This window comes from Stenella coeruleoalba (assembly GCF_951394435.1).
Source record: "Stenella coeruleoalba genome assembly, chromosome: 15".
Taxonomy (NCBI): Eukaryota; Metazoa; Chordata; class Mammalia; order Artiodactyla; family Delphinidae; genus Stenella; species Stenella coeruleoalba.
In genome coordinates this window covers 2,885,438-2,907,464 of record NC_137161.1, presented here as the reverse complement: position 1 = coordinate 2,907,464, position 22,027 = coordinate 2,885,438, and the positions used below count along the sequence as shown (strand labels likewise).

General features: G+C 45.0%; 1 long non-coding RNA gene across 5 annotated transcripts in view; it reads left to right on the top strand.

Annotated features, from left to right (window-relative positions):
• The window catches only part of LOC307197918, a 590,209-nt gene that overhangs the window by 327,389 nt on the left and 240,793 nt on the right, over positions 1 to 22,027 (top strand). For 4 of the 5 annotated variants that reach the window (XR_013831543.1, XR_013831544.1, XR_013831545.1 and 1 more), the window contains one exon: positions 17,678 to 17,802. This is a non-coding gene — a long non-coding RNA (uncharacterized lncRNA). Of the gene's footprint in view, positions 1 to 16,237; positions 16,526 to 17,677; positions 17,803 to 22,027 lie in introns of all 5 variants that reach the window. The other variant, XR_013831546.1, reaches the window with a different exon arrangement.

Genomic DNA, 22,027 nt, shown 5'->3' with positions numbered 1-22,027 from the left:
TTCAGAGTGTCTTAAATGAATGTGTGAATGAATAAGTGAATGCACTAGCGCTGTCTTTGCCCTTGGGGTGCATACGGATGCTTCATTCTAGTCCATTCAGGCTTACAATTATACCCACCAATAGAAATGCAAGTTATAAGCATTAGACTTATAAACAGATATCATAGGGACTGATGGTTTAAGATTACTGCCTATGGAAGAGGTTTTGAGTGAGCTAAGCCTTTTTAGTTGCAAGTGGCAGTGACCCAGCTCCAAGTAGCTAACTGACGAGGAGAGGGTATAGGTTTACAGTACATCCAGGGAGTGCTGAACACAGGAGGATTGGAGAAAACGAATCTGAGGAGCAAATGGACCAGAAGATTCGGAGGCCGCCTCGACGCCAGCCCTCCCTGGCTTCTCTCTGCTTCGGCTTCAGCCTGTCTCACCACAGACTGGCTTTTTCCAAATGGAGGGGAACGTGGCCACAGGCTGATCTCAGGTATTACTGCACTTGACAGTGAGTCCACGAGAGACATGGTCTCTTCTGAGATTCTCCTGGGAGGAATCTGGTTGTCCCAACTGGTATCCAACACCTGCTCCAGGCTAACCACCTGTGGTCCTGGATGCTGAGGAGGAGGGAAGAGCCGGGAGGGGCCCAGCAGTTGCGTTGGGGAACAAGTGGACAGGAGAGGGTGGGATGCAGAGGAGCGGTTCTAAAAGGAAGGAGGTGCTGGAGCAGTGGGTCCTTCAATGACAGTGGTCCATTGTCCTCTTTTTCTTTTTCTTTTTCTTTTTTTTTTTTTTTTTTGCCATACGCGGGCCTCTCACTGTTGTGGCCTCTCCCGTTGCGGAGCACAGGCTCCAGACGCGCGGGCTCAGCGGCCATGGCTCATGGGCCCAGCCGCTCCGCAGCATGTGGGATCTTCCCGGACCAGGGCACGAACCCGCGTCCCCTGCATCGGCAGGTGGACTCCCAACCACTGCGCCACCAGGGAAGCCCCGTTGTCCTCTTTGATTCCTGCACTTCAGGCATTTGGACCTGGATGCTGGGGTGGAGGGAAAGTAAGGAAGACTAGAAAGAGTCAGAGGAACATGAAGCTAATGGACTAAGAAGCAGCCTCCACTGAAGGTCATGACACCTGGCAGCAGTGAGTCTCAGAAAGCACGGGCTACAGAGGACCCGTACTGTGTCCACCTGAGGATGGGCACAGTGCGGTCCTTGTAAGTTTGGGCCACGGCCAGTCCATGAGCTGGGGTAGCAAGGCACTGGGCCTGGAAACCTGAAGTGGTCTTAGCCAACCACTGCATGCTACTCAGACTCTCCTCTATCCCTTTGCAGAACTTGGGCTAATACTCCAATCACCTGTGAGCCGGGTAACTTTGGACAAGCTTCCAGGCTCCCCCTCCCAGCAAGCCTCTGTCTTCCTAACACTAAATGGTGGTGATAACATCTCATCGGCGGGGGTTTGTGGTGTTCAGAGGGCGGATGTCAGGTGCTTAGGTCACGCAGACCCAGTGATAGGTGCCTGCTCTCATAAGCGATGGAGACGGATCAAATTCCACGTCTTCCTCCTGCTGGGCCCCTGCTGCTTCCACTTCACCCCCCCTCCTGCAGGATGTCATTCTGGCAAGCAGCGACAGCACAGCTCTGCTGTGAGGGTCTTGTTGAGGATAAGCCCAGTTCTGGGATGTTGTGTCTGACTCTGCACCCCTGGAAACATCTGACCTCCTCCTAGCAGCCCCCCTACTTCACCTGTCGAGGGACAGGGCAGACACTGAGACCACTCACTTGCTGGATGAAGGCAGATCTGAGCGGTTGCGGCCATGGTTCATCTTGTTCCCTGGGGATTGCTTGGAAGCTGCCCATGTGTCCAGAAACGCTGGTGCCGTCTTCCTATCATCAGTGTATAACCTGCTTGAGAGGACACTAGCCCATAGGAAAGCACGGCCTGAAAGTGGAGAGAATAAGATCAAAACTGTGTGACGGTACTGGAGTCACTGAATCCATCTTGACCTGAAGCCAAACCCTTGCTATTTTCTACGCTTGGAAAAGCTTATAGACCTAAACATGGAAGATGCAAGAAGATGCCCACTCTTCACTCCTCTTGTCAAAGAATAAATCCCTGAGACGGTTGTACTAGATGTGCGGGGTGAAGGTGCCCAAAAGGGAGTGGGTGCCGCAGGCAGAGGAGGGCAACATAGCAATTCCCTAGACCAGGGACAGGAAGGAAGCCCAGGGATGCTGTGAACAAGCTAGGCTCAGGGATGCAGGTGCTTAAGCACAGCATCTCCCAGCTCCAGCCCAGGTATGACAGGCAAGCCTTGTACTCAAGGGCTGGAGACTCACACCAGCTCTGCAGTTCTGAGCCCTGACAGTATGGAAATACAATTCCTATGCAGCACTTCATTTAATCCTGACAACAGTTTTCAAAGAAAGTTACTGTTTGGTTTTCCATCTTGATTTTATAGATTGTGTAACTAGTAACTGGCCGAAGTCGGGTTTGAGCCCTGACATTCTACTCAAGTACCTGTGTCTTATGCACTCTGCTATTCTGCATCCAGGGACTCTGCGTCCTGAAACAGTGGGCATTTGGGTGGCGAGCAGGGAGGACTGTGCAGATAAAGGGGGGTTCCTTCTGTGCTTCAGTGCTGGCAGGGTTGGGGGTGGCAGGGGAGAGCCCTGATGACCTGCCAGGAGGGAGGGGGCAGCTCAGAGTGGCTAAAGTTGAAGTAAAGGCCAAACGCGAAGTTGCTCTTTCTTGCATGGGATTCATGGGCTAAGATCCTTACTCGCTGCGTGTTCCATCTCTTAGCCATCCGAGTTCTGGTTTCTGAACGTGGCCAGAGTCTTTTAACTCCAGCCACTCTGTCTTTGCAACCTTGGAAAGGTCTGTTAATTGGATCTGCAGCTGAAAAGCGTTTAAAATGGGGTATCCTGTTGCAAGAAATTATTTGTAAATAATCCTCACAGTGATAATTTTGGCAAGTGATAAATGCAACTGTTATAAAAATGCACACCTTGTAATATATAAAACGCAGGTTCATAGATACACATGGAAGGTGCTTAATAAATTACATGCTGAATAAACAGAAGAAGAAATGGATGCTTTGAATTTGCTTATTCAACCCCATCATCTTGCTTCTCCATATCCACCAAGATTTTCATATATTTTTTTTCAAATCTAATGAAAGTTCTGTGTTATGTTTTAAGTAACTGTGTCTTCATTCAAGTGGGATATGCTGGTATCTTATAAACGTGTAAGCTTCTTTGGAGCAAAATGAATCTCTCTACTCAGTGTGAACAGTGAGTGTTAATTCACTAGAGCCCAGGAGGGGAAAAAAAGAAAGAAAAGAAAAAATATATATGTCACTAAAATCAGTACTAAGGCTACTTCCGTAAATATGAATTCCACTGCAAGTAGCATCATCATTGCTTTGTGAATCGGCACCCAGACCTTGGCCGTGGAACAGAGGCACAGATTATCTATTGATTGCCGGCATTGTTTATTGTCATGAGAGGAATTCTTCCTACATAGTGGGATTATGACACTTCTTGTTGATTAAAGGTCCAAGACATCATCTGAGAATCAGAATGCCATCAGTCAGGCTGAGCTGAATCCATGTAGAAATTCAGTCACCGTCAGACTTGCAACTGTAAATATTTTGAGAAGGAATCGGGAGAAACGAATGGCGCCATTTTTCATTATCTGCGTGAACTAACGTGCCCTGTGTTGCAGAACAAAGTGTGTGGTAAGAGGATTCTAAATGAAGCATGAAGAGCGTGCCTGTTTCATCCTCCACAATCGTAGCGCAGGAGGTGTTCTGACACAGTGTTCCCAGAGCAGAGAGTTCAGCTTTGGGCCACTTGAGCTGACAGCTGCCCTTTGAGCCCACAGCACGACCATTTCTCTGAGCCCCGCCCGGGGTTTCTCAGTGTTGGCACGGCTGACACTTAGGGTCAGAGAAGTCTCTGTTGCGGGGGGCTGTCCTAGCACTGCAGGACGTTGGGCAGCATCCCTGGCCTGCATCTAGCATCACTAGATGCCAGCAGCACCCCCCTGGCAGTTGTGACAACCAGAAATGTTCCCGGCCAGTGAAGAATCTGCCTCGGGACCAGAATCATCCCCAGTTGAGAATGGTCCAGCCTCATGTTCCTTCATATCCTGTCTGGTGTCACTGGACATCAGGCCTCAGCACTGGTTGTCCCCAAGTCCACGCAGAGGAGCCTGCAAGGGTAGCTTGTGCGTGCGCGTCCCTGCTCTGTTCCCCAAGCTCCGTGTCCTGCTCCGAGCAACAAGGAGCGTTGCATCATCTCCTTCCCTTGCCACCTGTCTCTGAAACAGGGCCATCCTCCTGTCACACATTTAGCCAGAGATCTCCTGTAGTGTTTCAGCTAACATAGCTTTCGATGCAGCCGGATGGGGTTCCTCACTGTGCATCCCAGCTCCCAGGGCAGAATTCAGACACTCTGTGAATATCCCCTGAATCAATGTGATTCCCACAGGTGGTCAGGGAACTTTGGGGTGCCCCTCCATCTCTCCTCAACCCTGGCCATTGGACAAGTGTGCCACTCCATTAAAAAATACGTCGTATGTACACAATCTTATATAAGCTATCCATTCATAATTTAAATGATTGGAATGGAAGAGATTAAATATGTTCTTTACCTTCTTTATATTTCATTAAATTATCTGTAACATTATTATATTACTGTATATTTATTTACTCTAATCTTTTTAGATTAAATTATACATATATAATTCAATAGAACTTAAGGAATAGAATGGAAGGAATACACACACCAATATACATACAGACAGCAGTTTTCTTCTATTATTTATATCCAGCGACTTTCTTCATTAAAAATAATTCTTCACTCGCCCCTTCTCCATTGTTTCTGACCACACCCTGACGTGGGTATGGGATATGGAAAAAACATGCAGAGAAGACATCTAGCTGGTTAGTAAATGTGAACAGATGCAAGGTAGTTGGTCGACTCCGGAAGTCGTCAGGGCTCATGGGTGAAAATGGCCATTTTGGCTGATGTGTTGACAATACAAATTAAATATTGAAACCATCTGGTAGAGGTGAGCATTTGAAGGGGCAGTGTCTCATAGCTTTCATGAGAAGTTAAGTTGGTGCACACGTTTGGGGGACAATTTGTTGATATGTTTCAGAATTTCAAGTGTTGGGATGCTCTGTCCGAGCCATCCAATTGCTAGAAAGCCCTCTAAAAAAATACACTAATTTTTTAACAGTGGTTACTTGCTGGGAATGAAAGCTGGATAAGAGCAGAGGATGAAGAATGTCAGTTTATTCTCTATTTTTTGTACTGTTTGGATTTTTCATGCCAAGTGTTTATGTATTATTGTGTAAATAGAAAAAAAAGCACTGGAAAATGGACTATAGCTAATAATTATAGAAAAGGGCAAATGCCTTTCTTAAATACAAAAATAATCTTCAACACCATTGTTTTAAAATGTATAAAATATTATAAATAATTATAATATTTTAAAATACTATTGTTCTTCATAAAATATTATTGTCCTAAGACTGAAAAATAAGATATAAGTTTGAGGCAGTTGGCATATAGGAGAAGCACACTTAACAATTATTTGTGAAAGTTTAAGTTGGTACAACATTCCTGCTGGACCACTTAGAAATAGAAATTTAAAATTTTTAAAATAACCAAACCCTTTGACCCAGAAATTTGACTTTGAAGATGAGACTGTAAAATATAATTATAGAAATATAACATATATTAGAAGATGTTCACTGCATTGTTATTTATAATATAAGCAAATGGAAACAGCATTTATATGTTCTTAACTAAGAAGTTGGTTAACTGCAATAGGACATCGTATTATGATGAAACATATCATAAATCATTAGAAATAATGTTGTGAAAGAAATAAGTATTACATTGAAAATTCACGTGGTGTTTTGCTAAAAAAAAAAAAAAAAGATACGGAACTGTGTTTGTAGGATGATCCCTTCCAGTCTCAAGGTCCATAGTAATCTACAGGAGATGAGACTATGGGTGGCTTTTAATTTTACTTCTGGTGTCTGCGTATAACCAAATATTTGTATTCTTGAGGAAAATAATTTCAAAACAAACGTGGCGGCATTCACGTCAGGGATGCCCTCGTTAAACTTCTCCCCGGGAAGTGACATTTCTGCCTTTGCCCCCAGTTGAGCTGTGGGGCGGGACGGGGAGGAGGCACAGACTCTGAGAAGCACCACGAGGCGGTGACTCAGCTTCTGAGTCTCCTGGAGTTGGCTTCTTTTTATTTTGCAGTGTGTAGGGGGGTGTTGTTTGAAAGTGGGAGCTACAGGCAGATTTACAGTCTGACGTGTTGAACAAGTTTGATGTGTTCAAAGCAGATCAATGACTGAGTCAAGGGCTGGAGGGGAAGAAAATCAATGTTCACATTCGCAGGGGTTTCGGGGATGCAAGAAAGTAAAGATCACAGAGTATGGAGTAACAGGCGAGGGCAGAGGACCTTTCAAAGGGCTCAAGGTCGACCAATTCCCCTCGATGGCCTCGGGCACTTGGGATTTCCATCCCTGAGACCCTCAGCAAGTTCCCTCCAACCCAGGAGTCTTTCCCGCTCTTCTGGTGCACAGGGGGTCCCAGGGCTGCCCCCAACCTCCCACCCATCTCTGTCCCCGGCTGTAACAAACTCTTCTTTGGCCTTGCTCTAACAGGATCTTTGGTCATCCCCAACTGACCATCTTTCCAGTCCATATTTCTTCTTAGTGTGCCTTATACCTTGTTGTTTATCCCCAGTGATGGAGGGGCAGAGGCCAGGCATCTGGTATTAAGACAGGACAGCCTGGGCCTCTTGCAGGCTCACCACTCGCCCTGCCCAAGGTGTCAAGACAAGTCAGTCAATGTCTCTGCCACACATTTTCCTCTCCAGGAAAAGGCAGAGGGGATGCTGCTTTGCAGGACTGATTCAGGAATCAGGAGTGAAGCACATCTAACCCCTAGCTTAGTGTCTGGACCAGACGTGTCTAATAAATGGTTCTTGTTATCATCATTATTTCCAGATAAATTTCCAGCTCAATACGGTGTGCAAGGCTGGAAAAAAGCCTGACTGTATCAACTGCTTCAAGAAGATAGTTCCTCAAATGTGATCCATGGAATATATTCATGACTGTGGCTTTGGGGCAGTGGGAGGATTATGCTTCCAACCTTCACTTTTTAAAAGGTGTTTTTTAGATATCTGTAAAAAGGCAGCAAACAGAATTGTTCCTCTTACTATGTGATAATCTAAGAAAAATAATCTAGTGCTCGTGTAGGGCTTCTTATGTGCTAGGTACAATTCTAATGCTTCATATTTCATCTTTAATCCTGTAAGACTATTATTGTTCCCATTTTAGAGATGAGATAGCTGAGGTTCAGAAACATTAAAGCATTTGCCCTGGCACACAGCTGCTAAGGAGCAGAACCAATATTTGGACGCAGGCATCCAGTTCAAAACACCACACTCTGTCCTTTGACAGATACCCAAGGTCAAGCCTCCCAGTGTCCAGGCAGCACTTATCAACTGCCCTTCACATGAATGTTGTCGACTGATTGGCCACTGCTCTGTGCTGTGTATTTTGGCTGAATATTTCAACATATATCTGCAGCATTATTCAACATTTATGGTGCCTGAAATATCTATACTGAGCAAATTGCTTCCCCACAGCTCTGTGGCTGGAAAGGCAGTTTTATCAAAACAGCAGCAAAGTGACAAAACCACACAAATTCATGAGGCTCTCAAACTATCTGGAACTTCTCAAGTGAGAACTTCGAAGAGAAGAGAAGCAGATGCAGGTTCGGTTTCTGAAATATCAGGATCAGATCAATGAATAAACAATATCAAGGTGAATGAGCTGAGGAGTAACCTAATTCAGTTGCTCCCAAATATTGTGAAAAATGTAGTCTACGTTTGTTTCTTTGCCACGTCATTCGTGGAGAAGCAGAATGTTCATATCCCACTCTAATTGAGCAAAAAGTGGAAATAGATTTGATCCTGTACCTCATATGGGGATGAAGCTCTCAGCAACATTATCCCAAATTTTAAGCAGCTGTGTGTTCTCGAATAGATCCCAAAAAGTGTTACTTAATAAAACATTCTTTGGAGCATGTCTTCTTTTATTAAAAAATGCACATGCAGGGGCTTCCCTGGTGGCACAGTGGTTGAGAGTCCGCCTGCCGATGCAGGGGACACGGGTTCGTGCCCCAGTCCGGGAAGATCCCACATGCCGCAGAGCGGCTGGGCCCGTGAGCCGTGGCCGCTGAGCCTGCGCGTCCGGAGCCTGTGCTCCACAGCGGGAGAGGCCACAACAGTGAGAGGCCCGCGTACCGCAAAAAAAAAAAAAAAAGCACATGCAAAAAATTACTTTATGTTGATATATTTTATTCTCATTAACTTATGCCTAAGCAGATTTCTCTAATTTGTTTTTTGTTCTGTGAATATGAATCAAATTTTTATTATTTCTTTAAGTCATTAATTCACCTTTGAAAACTTTTTTTGGTGCTGTCTACTTTAATCTAAGCCTACATTTATATTTCATGAACTCCTCTCGGTGTTCCATCAATATATTATAATTTAAAAATGTTTCATGGTTAGGTAAGTTTAGAAAATGCTGATCTAGAACTATCTAAAAGTGTTTTCTTGTCATGTAGAAAAGAGGTAAGATTTTTGTAGCTGGGAACAATTCCACTATCTGTTTTGATAATCTCTGATTAACAATGGCATGAAATGGACTATAGATATAAAAATGATTAAGAAAAGTTACCTAGAAAGAAAATGGTGCCCTTGAGTTTTACCCTTGGTGAAATCAGAAGCCACTGGAGAGTTTCAGCCAAGAATGGACAGGAACCAGCTTGTGTTCTGAAAGACCCGTTCTGGCCACGTTGAAAGAGAAAGTGGAGCGGGGAGAATGGAAGTGGGTGGGGGAAGTGGCTGCAGTAATCAGGCAGGAGAGGATGATGGCTTGGTCTAGGGAGGTGGCGGTGGGGATGGTGAGGAACGGTCACATTCAGACGTACTTCGCAGTAGGGAATCTGCTACAGATTGGACATAGGATGCACGAGGAAGAAGGAGGTTGAGGCCACCTCAGGAAATTTGGCCTGAGAACCTGGAAAGATGGATTTTCCATTTGCTAAGGTGAAGAAGACTTCGCTTGAATTTTAGGGTGATGGATTAAAAGTCCAGTTGGAACATTTTAAGTGTGAGTTACATCTCAGCCCTCTCACTGCAGGTGCTGGGTGGGAATCTGGGTTGTCAGGGAGAGGGACTCTCCAGAACTCCGAGATCCGGGCCTTTAGCATACGTATGATTTGGCAGTAAGCTGGATGAGGTCCCTTAGGAAAGTGGTTTTCAAACTTGGCTGCACATAGCAATCACCTGGGAAGCTTCGAAAATATACTGATGTTTCCGTTCCACCAAGAAATTCTGATTGAATTCATCTAGGGTGCATTGAAAGTTTTCAGAACACTCCAGGTGATTCTGATGTGCACAAAATTGAGAACCCACTACCTAGGGAACCTAATAGAATTAAGGAAGTAACAGAACTGAGCCCTGGGCCCTGGGCATCCCAACGTTTTGAGGTTAGAGAAATGAGGAGGAACCATCAAGGGAGACTCAGAAGGAGTATCAGTGAAGAAAGTGGAGAATCAAGAAGGAAGTGGAGAATCAATCCGAAGCCAAGTGAAGACAGGAGGCCGTGCTCTGCTGTGTCAGATGCTGCAGACAGATACGCTAACATGGGCTTAGCAGCGAGGAGCTTTTAGAGTTCTTCTCGGGGACAGTTTTGGTGAATGGTAGGGATACAAGCTCAATGGGTAGGTTCCACAGACAAGGGAAAGAGAGGAACTTGATACAAGTTTAGACAACTCTTTGCAGAAAATTAACATAAAGGGGAAAGTCGAGTGGACTGGTAAGAGATAGAGGATCAAGAGAGTTCAGATATTGGTGTGTTTCTTGAGTTTAGACAGGAATCATACTACTGATAGATTTTCATGACAAAGATGACCAAGGGTGTGATGAAAGCTGATGAATTGCTGAAGTAAGTCCTGGAATATTTCAGAGGCGAGAAACCCAGTGCCAGAACAGAGAGGATGGACGGCCTTGGGTGAGAGCACAGGCAGTTCACCAAAAGTAACAACATGAAGGGCACCAGTCCATCTGCACGCAGGCTAGCGGGTGTGATGGTGGCAGAACGTGGAAGTCTTCTCACTGCTTCCGTGTTCTTCCCGATGAGGTGGGGAGGAAGGTATCGCTGTTTCAAAGAGAAGAAAGAAGGTGCTCAGCAACCCTCCAGGAGGGGAAGGAGGGGAGTGAGCCCCAGACTCGAGCACACGTCCAGTTAAAACTGAGAACGCTGGGCCTCCCCTGCAGGGTTTCTGATTCAGTAGGTGATGCTGATGCTGCTGGCTGGGGACCACGTGTTGAGGACCAGTGGGTCACGGAGCTTAGAGTCCAGCGAGGCTGCGTGGATTTCTCTTGAGGTGAGCTCACGATTTCTGGTTGAGGCCAGGTAGGGTGGTTGCATTTTCCTTTCAGCTCCTTTCAGCTGTGTATGTGCAGGTGTAAACAGAGTTGGATCTGACCAGATGGGACTTGGCTAGGTGAGCACAAGGAAGAAACAAATATCCTCTGTTCCTAGAAAGCCTTTAGAAAGCTTGCTTTAATAACGAAATGAAAATAAGTCACCTTTAATAAGAATTCCACCAAGGAGGGTTGGGTAGGAAATATGCATTGATTTGTGTCTTAAGAAGCGTTATGTGACAGGGACCACCAGATAAAAGAAGTCATGCCAGCATTAGCCAGTAACAATGCCTGGGAATTGCTGCATCTACTTGAGCTTCCTTTGACTTTATCAATGATGTAAAGACCTTGCGTATATATGGGTGTGTAGGTGTGCATGTGCATATCACATAGTTGTTCATAGTATGAAAACTTATGGAAGAGTCACATATGACCTCAGATTTACCTCTCTGAGCTTCATCTTCTCCATTGATAAAGTGCAAACAATGATGATGTCTACTTCAAAGGATTGTAATGGTCTAAAAGTTACGTCATTAACTTTTGTTTGTGGAAGTGTATAGCTGAGTACTTGGAAGAACGTTCGTATATCTTCACATATTTTTGAGCTGTATCGTTTTGATTACCCTACATCATTCTGGGTCGCCCAGTGGTCTCAGAAGGTGGTAAATGTCTTAAGAGTGGGCCCGATGAAAGAAAATCAAAATGGAGTTGGTATTGCTAAGAGAACTCTCTAAAGTGGAGCTGGGAGGCCACAGAAGAAGTGTGACTTGTGCGTGTCTCAGCCTGGATGGGATCTGACCTTTGGACCTGATGAAGTCGTCCAGAACACCTGCTGTAAACTCAAGATACTTATCGGACTCTCACCCTAAAATAACTCGCCACAGTCTAGTTATCAGACGCCTACCCAGAAACAACTTGTGATTCTTTGCTTAAGGACAGATCTTTTCTGACTCGCGTGAGAGCCAGTCACAGTTCTCTGCCGGCAACTTGTAACAACCTTGTGGCCTTTGTCCTTATAAGCCCCTGACTCTGTCTCTCAGAACCCTCTTTCGCTGTTACCCGAATCTGTGTCTTCCCAGTTGCAGTTCTTAAGACCCCCCGTAAACTACTTTCTTATCCGCATCCTTCTTCCTGCACCGTGTTTTGGTGGACAACCCCAGTTCTCCATCTCCTCTTGCTCCCAACAGAATGGCAGCTGGAGATGAGAAGAGAGGAACTTCTAAGATTAGATGTGTGTGTGTGTGTGTGGGTGGGTGGGTGTGTGTGTGTCTGTGGGTGTGTCTGTGTCCTTGTGTGTGTCTGTATATACTTTAAAATTTACATATAAATTGTGTCTAAATTACTAATGCTAAAAGCATCTTTCCAGCTTTTAGATGAAAAAAATGGGTATTACGTTCTACCCCAAACATGCAGTCTCTGGTAAGTGAAAAGCTTTTGAGTGAGTTCGGTTTGGGAGCCCTCAGCTCCCCGGTGAATGCTGTAAATGATCAGATGGGAGGGAGTGCAGTCACCGCCTGACTCCTTAATGAGTTTCCCATAAATCTGGGCCACTCAGTAGAGGTCAAATTGATAACCACGAACAATGAATATCAATGCCTTCTAGAGTTCTACACGGAATGCGACTGTAACTACTGAAAGGCTTCTTCTTTATCACGCTTTCAGAAAACAATGGTACTTCAAACACTCCTAAGGCTAACGTGAAAATCAGAGATCATTATTGTGTTCATTGTCAGTGAATCAAGACATAAAATCCTGATGATACACTTTAGACGTTGGAGAACCAATTCTTGATTATTTATTGCTTCGGATTTACAATTAAATTATTTCTCCTGAAACCTTTCTGGTGGCTTTTGGTTTTGGACCTGCACTGTTCAGACTTTAAATACTCATGGAAATCTCTCAATTCCCCTCGGGCTATTTCCCCTTAAAGACTGAAGTACAGTGTGCTTAAATTTCTGGTCTTTGTATTGAAGTTTCTAGCTTCTTAGGAGTGTAACTTGGAGGTAGGATTTGAGAAAGTTTGGAATTCTCATTGTGCAAAAAGTGAGCTGAAGCCCCAGGATACTTTGGAACTATCTTGCTTGATTTTTCTTGAAGTAGACAAAACAGGTTTGAGAAAACAGTCGCTGGGTAAAGGAGCACATTTTTCTCCATTCCACTCCTTTCCTTCTGAGGCAAACACCGTGACAACCTTGCCATGAAAATACCTTACAATGATCTTCTCTAACATTTTGTCTCAGTGATATGGTTCTTTTAGAAATCAGTTCTAAAATGTTGTGTATCCTCTCTAGCAATGGGATGGAGAAATGCATGCAAAAGAGGAATGTGTTTTATGTAAATTGCAAGTCCTACTAATAAGCCTTAAGGGAAAGGAGGACCCTGTTTAAAGAAAAGTGAAAACAGAATGACCGTATTCTTTTATTCCAAAGCTCCAGTGCTGGGGATTGGCACTCATAAGTATAACACTGATAATATGTAATCATAATGGTTGTGGTAGACTGTATACTGCTCCCAATTATTCACTGCCCTCCCTGTAACAGGATTACATGACCTTGTCCCTGTTAACACCAGGCTTGTCCACTGGACTTGCTTTGGCCAATTAAATGTGAGTGGAAATAGTAAATGCCATCCCCCTATCCATGGCATCGGTCCACAACGATGCCCAAATCCTATGGGAGGTTCTGAGTCTCACTGTGCCTTCTCCACACCACCATAGAAAGGGAACGGGGTCGGGGGGCAGAGCCTCAGAGGACCTTGTCATCGCCAGCCCCTGAGATTCTGGAGGGATTTGTTACCACAGCGCAACCAGAAGAAAACTAATACAGTAATCAAGGTCATCTTTATTAAATCAGGTATTATTCCAAGTGCGTTTCTTGTATTAACTTATACAGTCATCACAACAAAGCTATTATTCTTCCGATTTTGGAGGTGAAGTGAGAGGTTGAGTGACTCGCCCCGTGTGAGCAGGTAGTGAGTGATAGCACCGTTCCTGTAACGCAGGCAGGATGGATGGCCAGCATCCCCGCCTCAGCCACCAGCTGATCTTTGAAGCAGACAGAGCAGCTTCCGGAACAAACTGCGATCTGCCCCTTGGATTCTTCGAAACCCAAGGATGGTCCCCTTAGAGGAGTGAAGTCACCCCAAATAAGGGAAGAAGTTGGAAACCCCGGGGCCCAGAGCCTGGCATTGGATTTGGGAAGCATTTTGGAGTCTGTACCATGATCAGCAGAACGTTCCAAAGGAGAAATTCCTCCCCACTCCCACGCCTCATATTTTCAGAACGTTAACTTTCAACATTAAAGTCCAGTTGATGTATAGGTGGCCAAGAGTTACCAAGTTATACCCAGGTGTTTTTTCTTTTACTAGTTTGTAGTAACATTTTTATTCCCAATAAAAAGAGCTCTATTTTTTTGTTGTTGTTACTGTTTTTTTAAAAATTTATTTTATGTATTTATTTTTGGCTGCGTTGGGTCTTCCTTGCTGTGCACCGGCTTTCTCTAGTTGCGGCGAGCAGCGGCCGCTCTTCGTTGTGGTGCGCAGGCTTCTCATTGCGGTGGCTTCTCTTGTTGCGGAGCACGGGCTCTAGGCACCCGGGCTCAGTAGTTGTGGCTCGCGGGCTCTAGAGCACAGGCTCAGTAGTTGTGGCGCACGGGCTTAGCTGCTCCACTGCATGTGGGATCTTCCTGGACCAGGGCTCAAATCCGTGTCCCCTGTGTTGGCAGACAGATTCTTAACTACTGCACCACCAGGGAATCCCACTGTTTGTTTGTTTTCTTATTGAACTGTTTTTTTAAATTGAACTATAGTTGACTTACAATGTTGTGTTAGTTTCAGGTATACAGCAAAGTGATTCAGTTTTTTTTTTATATATATATATATATATATATATATATATTCTTTTTCAGATTCTTTTCTCTTATAGGCTATCACAAAATATTGAGTAGAGTTCCCTGTGCTATACAGTAGGTCCTTGTTGGTTATCTATTTTATATATAGTAGTGTGCATATGTTAATCCCAAACTCCTAATTTATCCCTCCCCGCCTTTCCTCTTCTCTTCTTTTTTAAATTTTTAAAATTTGAAATGATATTAGATTTACAGAAAAATTGCAGTGACAGTACAGAGGGTTCCTGTATGTCCTTCACTCAGTTTTCCTGGCATTAACATCTTATGTAGCCATCATACCTTTGTCGAAACTGAGAACTTAATTTGATATGTACTCTTAACTAAACTCCAGGCTTTAGTCACATGTCACCAGTTTTTCTAGGAATGTCCCTTTCTCCTCCAGGGTCAATCCAGCATCCACCTTATATTAGTGTCATGTCTCCTTCGTCTTGCTAGTAGGCCTGCCATACAAGAAATGCTAAAGTAACGTCTTTAGAAAGAATGAAAAAAAAACAGTCATATTCTTTTACTGCAAAGCTCCAGTCCTGTGGATTGGCACTGATAAGTATGATACTGATGACATGTAATCATAATGGCTGTGGTAGATTGCCTACTGCTCCCAGTTATTCACTGCCCTCCCTGTAAGAGGCAAGTGGACAGACGCTAAAGATTATGTAGAAGGGTGTCCATCAAATCTGATAACAGCCAAGCACTGGAAACGATGTAGATGTTCACAGATAAGAGGCTGGAGAGACACATTATGGTACAATGACAGATCTGAATGCTCCATACCACTCGACAGCGTGTAGCTGAGCCCATCAACGTGGACAAACAGCTCGGACAGATTACTAAGTGAAAATTCAGGCTCCACATTGCTGCCTGTTCTCCAGCCCCCGTTACTGTCACTGGAGTGGGTTCCCACGTGAATGTGCGTGCACGGCTGTCCATGGTAGTTATTTGCAGACACTGTAAACACTTCCAGAACCGCTGAAAGCAATTGCCCACTGCTGGCAGGATTCTAGAGGAATCTTACTTCATGCTTTTCTTCATTGTTCAGATTTTCTAGAATATGTATTTAGAGAGGAGCCCGTATTCAGAATGAATGTAGTTAGAGAAAAGCAGTTTTCAGCTTTGAGGTGCGGGAAGGCAAAGCCAAGACTATTTTCATTTCGGGCACAAGTGCCCAGGAGTGGGATGTGTGTCAACAGCAGTGCCGGCCAGCACGTCCCAATTGCTGTAACAGTGCCTGTGACGAATTCAGCAGCCTCCTGGCGTAAAGGGTCCAGAGTCCCATTACAGCATCTCCACTAGTGGTGCAGGCCCTGCTGTCCCCCATGCAGGGCTTTGCACCTGGGAGCTGGGGCATCGGGCAAGTTATTGAAGTCCTCAGAGCTTCCGTTTCCCCTCCTTAGCCAGAGAGGATCACAAGTCCTCACGGAGTCGTGTGAGGGTTTAATGAAATGACCTGTGCACTGCCTGGCACAGAGTAAGCGCTCAATAAACCAAGGTTACAGTTCATCTTAACCCTCGGCTAAGCCCGTGTGTGGTAAATATGGTCCTCAAGATAGTAGGGTGTGGTCCACTAAAGGATGGGTTTCCTGGCCGGGTTCCCAGCTCGCTCACTTGTGAAAATTCCTGAAAACCCTCCATCAGGGTCTGGCCTGTGCTCATGAAGGTGGCTTTAAGCCATCCTGAGGCTGCCGGCACAGCGGTGTGTCCTCCCACCGCTGGCTCAGGGTAGAGGTTGGGTACAGACTCCTCCTTGGCCGGGGGGGCCCCAAAGAATACCAGGCTGGGGAATAAACACCCTTCATTTCCTCCCTTTAGAAGAGAAAGCGACAAATTCATGCCTGTCCCCAAAAACACATCAATTGAACCCAACAAAACCACTTCAGGAAGCAAAGAGATCATTAACAATATTCGGGCCTGGACCCCTCCACAAAGGCCACTATCCACAGCTACCATGTTGGCAACACAAATGTGGCTGAAAGATGCCATACAGAAGAGACTTGTGGGGCACAGTGAGACCTGGATCGATTTCGGCACCACCCCAGCGTCTTCAGTGCATGGTTTGACCCAGAAACCATGTTTAAGAAAATGAATCACACAAGCCAAGTTTGCAGACGTTGCCCAAACGTGGCCATTTTATTTCTCTTTCCTTTGAAATCCAAACAGCTTGAGGAGACAGCAGCACATGTGGTTGGCTACTTTCTGTGCATATCCTCATGGATTTTTTAAACCATTATTTTTTTAATAGCTGTCTGACTGACATGTAAAAAGCAGTACATATTAAATGTATACGACTCCATGAGTTTGGGGATAAGTATAGTCCCATGAGACCATTGCACCATCAAGGCCGTAGATATATCCGTCACCTCCCAAAATTTCCTCCTGCCCCTGTTATTATTATTAGTTTTCTGGTAAGAACACTTAATGTAAGATCTACCCTCTTGGAAAATTTTGAGCATACAATACAGTATTGTTAGCTCTAGGCATTCTGCTGGGTAGAATATCTCCAGAACTTACTTCTCCTGCATAAGTGAACCTCGGCACCCCTTGACCAACATCTCCCAGTTTCCCTCCCCCACCTTGGCAATCACTATTCTACTCTTTGCTTGCGGAGTTTGAGTAGATTCGATTTCACATATACGTGAGATCATGCAGTATTTATCTTTCTGTGACTGGATTACTTCACTCAGCACAATGTCCTCCAGGCCCATCTATGTTGTTGCAAATGGCAGCCCGTCTTTCTTCTTAAAGGCTGAATAACATTCCACTCCAAATATATCTCACATTTTCTTTATCCATGCATCTGTGGGCAGACATTTATGTTGTTTCCATATCTTGCCTACTGTGAATGAACAGGCAAGGCGTGCTGTGAACATGGGGATGCAGGTATCCCTTCCAGATACTGATTTCAGTTCCTTTGGGTAAATATCCAGAAGTGGGATGGCTGAACCATGCGGTGGTTCCATTTGTAGTTTTTTAAGGAAGCGGCATACTGTTCTCCACAGTGGCTGCACCAGTTTGCATTCCCACCAGCAGTGCTCCAGGGTTTCCCTTTCTGCACATCCTCACCAACACTTGCCGTCTTTTGTTTTTCTTAAAAATAGCCATTCTAAGAGGTGTGCGGAGATAGCTCAGTGGTTTTTGATTTGCATTTCCCTGATGATTAGTGACGCTAAGCACCTTTTCACGTACCTGTTGGCCATCTGTATGTATCTTTGGAAAGGTATCTATTCAACTCATTTGTCCATTTTTTAACAGGGCCTGGAGCCTAGATCTGCAGAGAAGCTAGACGTTTACATGCATCACTTGACGTGTGTGTCCTCATCTCTCCTCTTCACTTAGACGCTGGGATCTCTCACTTGGGGTCCAGAGCCCCCGTGAAGGTATGTTCATCTGTGGGTGGTTGTTTATATCATATTTTTTCTGTGAGGGGACAGAGCGTGTGACCTCCTATTGTACCACTTGCTGATGTCCTTTTAGTTGATTCTTTCTATAGCCATTGAGTCACTGATCCACCACCTGGAAAGCCCTCACTAAAGCAGGTCAGGGACACAGATCACTTTCCTTTCCGGATTTCTGAGCCCAAAGGATTAGATGAGACCACACAGTTCAGGTGAAAATGTTAACGATTGGACACTCAGTATTTGGGATTCCAACATGAGACAGAGCCAGCACAGTGGGGCGGTGTCTGCTCCCGGCCCAGGGTCACCTGCACTGGAAAACCTCCTTCACCACTAGGTAGCTGTTTGACCTCCAGCACTTGGTCCTTTCTGGCCTCAGGTTAAAGTCCTCCTTTGTAAAGTACTTACAACTCCTAACTTGCAGGCTGTGCACTAGTTAGGTGCACAGCCCACATCGAGTTCTGTGCATGTTCTGTTCGAAGCTGCTTGAAGACGGAAATGAGGGAGGTCACAGTCAGCTTCAGGTCCACATGTGTTTTGGCAGGCCTGGCAGGAGGTAGAGGGACACAACAGCGATGTGGCCTGGAGGTGGGATGGGAACACAAGGCTATTTTCTGGACCCCAGAGGGAGATGGGCAAAGTCGGGGCAGTGAGGCCGGCCTCCTGGGGAAGTTGGGATGGGACTGGAACAGAGGATGTCAGGGTAACGAGTTCGGCCTCTGTCTCTCAGCCCAGGAAATGGGGCCAGGCAGGGGTCAGAGAGCCTGGGCAGGAGGCTGTTAAAATAAATCACAACTGGAGGCTCAGGGGCTGGTCCAGGGCAGTGAGAGGGGGAGAGGAGAGGAGGAGTGAAGAGGCAGGTGGGGCAGAAGGGAAAGAATGAACCACAATTCAAAACCTCAGGGACGTGCAATGGCTGAGGAAAGTGTATTTCTCATATTTGATTTGTCCTAAAAACAGATACAAGAGCAATGTGCTTGTCACAAAACAGAGCGTCAATAAAGAAAATACATGGTTGTTTTTTTCTATGGGTGTAGTTCTTCTTGATTTCTTTTTTTTTTTAACATCTTTATTGGAGTATAATTGCTTTACAATGGTGTGTTAGTTTCTGCTGTATAACAAAGTGAATCAACTATACATATACATATACCCCCATATCTCCTCCCTCTTGTGTCTCCCTCTCACCCTCCCTATCCCACCCCTCTAGGTGGTCACAAAGCACCAAACTGATCTCCCTGTGCTATGCGACTGCTTCCCACTAGCTGTCTATTTTACATTTAGTAGCGTATATATGTCCATGCCACTGTCTCACTTCCCAGCTTACCCTTCCCCCTCCCTGTGTCCTCAAGTCCATTCTCTACGTCTGCGTCTTTATTCCTGCCCTGCCCCTAGGTTCTTCAGAACCATTTTTTTTAGATTCCATATATATGTATTAGCATACGGTATTTGTTTTTATCTTTCTGACTTACTTCTCTCTGTATGACAGTCTCTAGGTCCATCCACCTCACTACAAATAACTCAGTTTCATTTCTTTTTATGACTGAGTAATATTCCATTGTATATATGTGCCACATCTTCTTTATCCATTCATCTGTCGATGGACACTTAGGTTGCTTCCATGTCCTGGCTATTGTAAATAGAGCTGCAGTGGACATTGTGGTACATGACTCTTTTTGAATTATGGTTTTCTCAGGGTATATGCCCAGTAGTGGGATTGCTGGGTCGTACGATAGTTCTATTTTTAGTTTTTTAAGGAACCTCCATACTGTTCTCCATAGTGGCTGTATCAGTTTACATTCCCACCAACAGTGCAAGAGGGTTCCCTTTTCTCCACACCCTCTCCAGCATTTATGATTTGTAGATTTTCTGATGATGGCCATTCTGACTGGTGTGAGATGATATCTCATTGTAGTTTTGATTTGCATTTCTCTAATGATTAGTGATGTTGAGCATTCTTTCATGTGTCTGTTGGCAATCTGTATATCTTCTTTGGAGAAATGTCTATTTAGATCTTCTGCCCATTTTTGGATTGGGTTCTTTGTTTTTTTGATATTGAGCTGCATGAGCTGCTTGTAAATTTTGGAGATTAATCCTTTGTCAGTTGCTTCATTTGCAAATATTTTCTCCCATTATGAGGGCTGTCTTTTGGTCTTGTTTATGGTTTCCTTTGCTGTGCAAAAGCTTTGAAGTTTCATTAGGTCCCATTTGTTTATTTTTGTTTTTATTTCCATTTCTCTAGGAGGTGGGTCAAAAAGGATCTTGCTGTGATTTATGTCATAGAGTGTTCTGCCTATGTTTTCCTCTAAGAGTTTTATAGTGTCTGGCCTTACATTTAGGTCTTTAATCCATTTTGAGTTTATTTTTGTGTATGGTGTTAAGGAGTGTTCTAATTTCATTCTTTTACATGTGGCTGTCCAGTTAAGAAAATACATGTTCACTGAAGAAAGGATTCGGGGGGAACCCTCCAGACGGTTGTGTGTGTTCAGAACCTTACAACCCTGAACTGGAGTGAATCACCAACATCAGTCAAAATGAAATTATGCAAGATTTCATTTTCCATTAGTTTTTTTAAAAATGCATTTGATCTTAGAAGTGAGTAGAACTTCAAATATTTTAAAATGCTACGTCATTTTTTCTTCAATTTTCTTCCATTAGTCCCTTCCAAAAAGTCGTTTGTTATAAGTATTTCAAAGGCAAAAAATAGTGTTACTTTTAAAAATGTGGAAGAGGAAGCATGGCCATCAGAAATCTCTGTAGCCAATCGGCAATCATGTCGTATGTGAAAACACTGGTGTGTTGCAGGCTGTTCCAGGCATCCAGCCATTTTGATGCCAAATCCCTCCTTCTGTACTGATGAGCCCTCGCTGACAATATCGTAACTGTGTGTGTGTTTTAAGAGAACACCTTGTACTAGCATCTAAAAATCGTTAGGAAAGATGGGATAACAATGTGCATTAAAGGTGATGAAGAAATTTAGATGAGACCTAAAACAGCCGGGATGAGAAAGCAGCAAATCAGAGAGATCAAAGGTAGGGCTGGCCTCTGTCAGCAGTGACGCCGTGGAAGGAGCCCGTTCAGGTAAGGACTTAATTAGGGCTGTCAGTCACAGTAATTGCCTGTGATTAAGCCGTGTGAGTCAGCAGGGGCGCGGTTCGCCCAGTGCCAGGCGTCACCCGGGAGCTCGGAAGGGCAGTCGGGGACCACGCCTCACCGCAGGGGCAGGCGGTGCTGTTCGTGGATCCTTTCTGTGAGCACCTACATGGATCATCTGCTCTCTCCAAACAGCAAGCACTGTGTTTTATCAGCATCAAATCACGTGCTGGAGGAAGCTTCCAAATAGCCCTTATTTGATTTCCGTGCTTCCGAGGTGGGGCTGAGGGTGTCAGTTATTAGTAAGCAAAGCTTCAGGCATCAACTATGAACCGTCGGCGCCTTGTAATGCTACCAGCTCCCTGTTTCTCTCTTTGGCGTCTTTGGTGTCCTGTCTTCACAGCCCAGGCCCTCTTGTGCTGCCCAGCTGGTGTCTGGGGAGGTGCTTCTCTCTGCAGTCCCCCCCCCACGTTTGTTCTCCATTCCAAGACCATGGCTGTGCCTTGGCCAAGAAACCCCTTCCCACCACCGCTCTTCTCATCCCCACTGACCTCCTCTTTTCCAAATCTAACCAAGCTTGGCGGGTGGCAGGCGGCGGTCTGCCTCACATCCTTTTAGGTGACTGCCCCTCCCTCTCCCCACCCCAAGGAGACCCGGCCCTCCTCTGGGTTCCTTTGCACTTGCTGCAGCAGTAACGCACTCTGTCCAGGGACCATCTGTATCCAGTTGACTGAAGTGCTCCCCGAATGCAAATATTCCCGCTTGCGTCCTCTCTGGGGTTGCCACACTATTTTGAAAGCACTCTGTATTTTCAGAAACAGTTTAAAATCCAGAGTAGATGCTCAGGAGGTGTTTATTGGGTCAAAGGAGGTACATGCTGCTGGACAGAATCAAAAGGCCTTAGGGAGGGAGGCTGCAGAGAATCCCCAAAGGTCTGTTTTCATCTGGGTGGCTTGGCTAGGATACCAAATAAAGCGATAAAAATGTTAATCTTCCCAGCCCTGCCTCCTGCCTCATGGAGCCTCCGAGGCTATGACAGCAATAAAGTAGGTGGAAAAGTTAAAGAGGAAAACATAAATTAGGTCATGAGAGGATAAAGAGACGGATTTTCAATAGG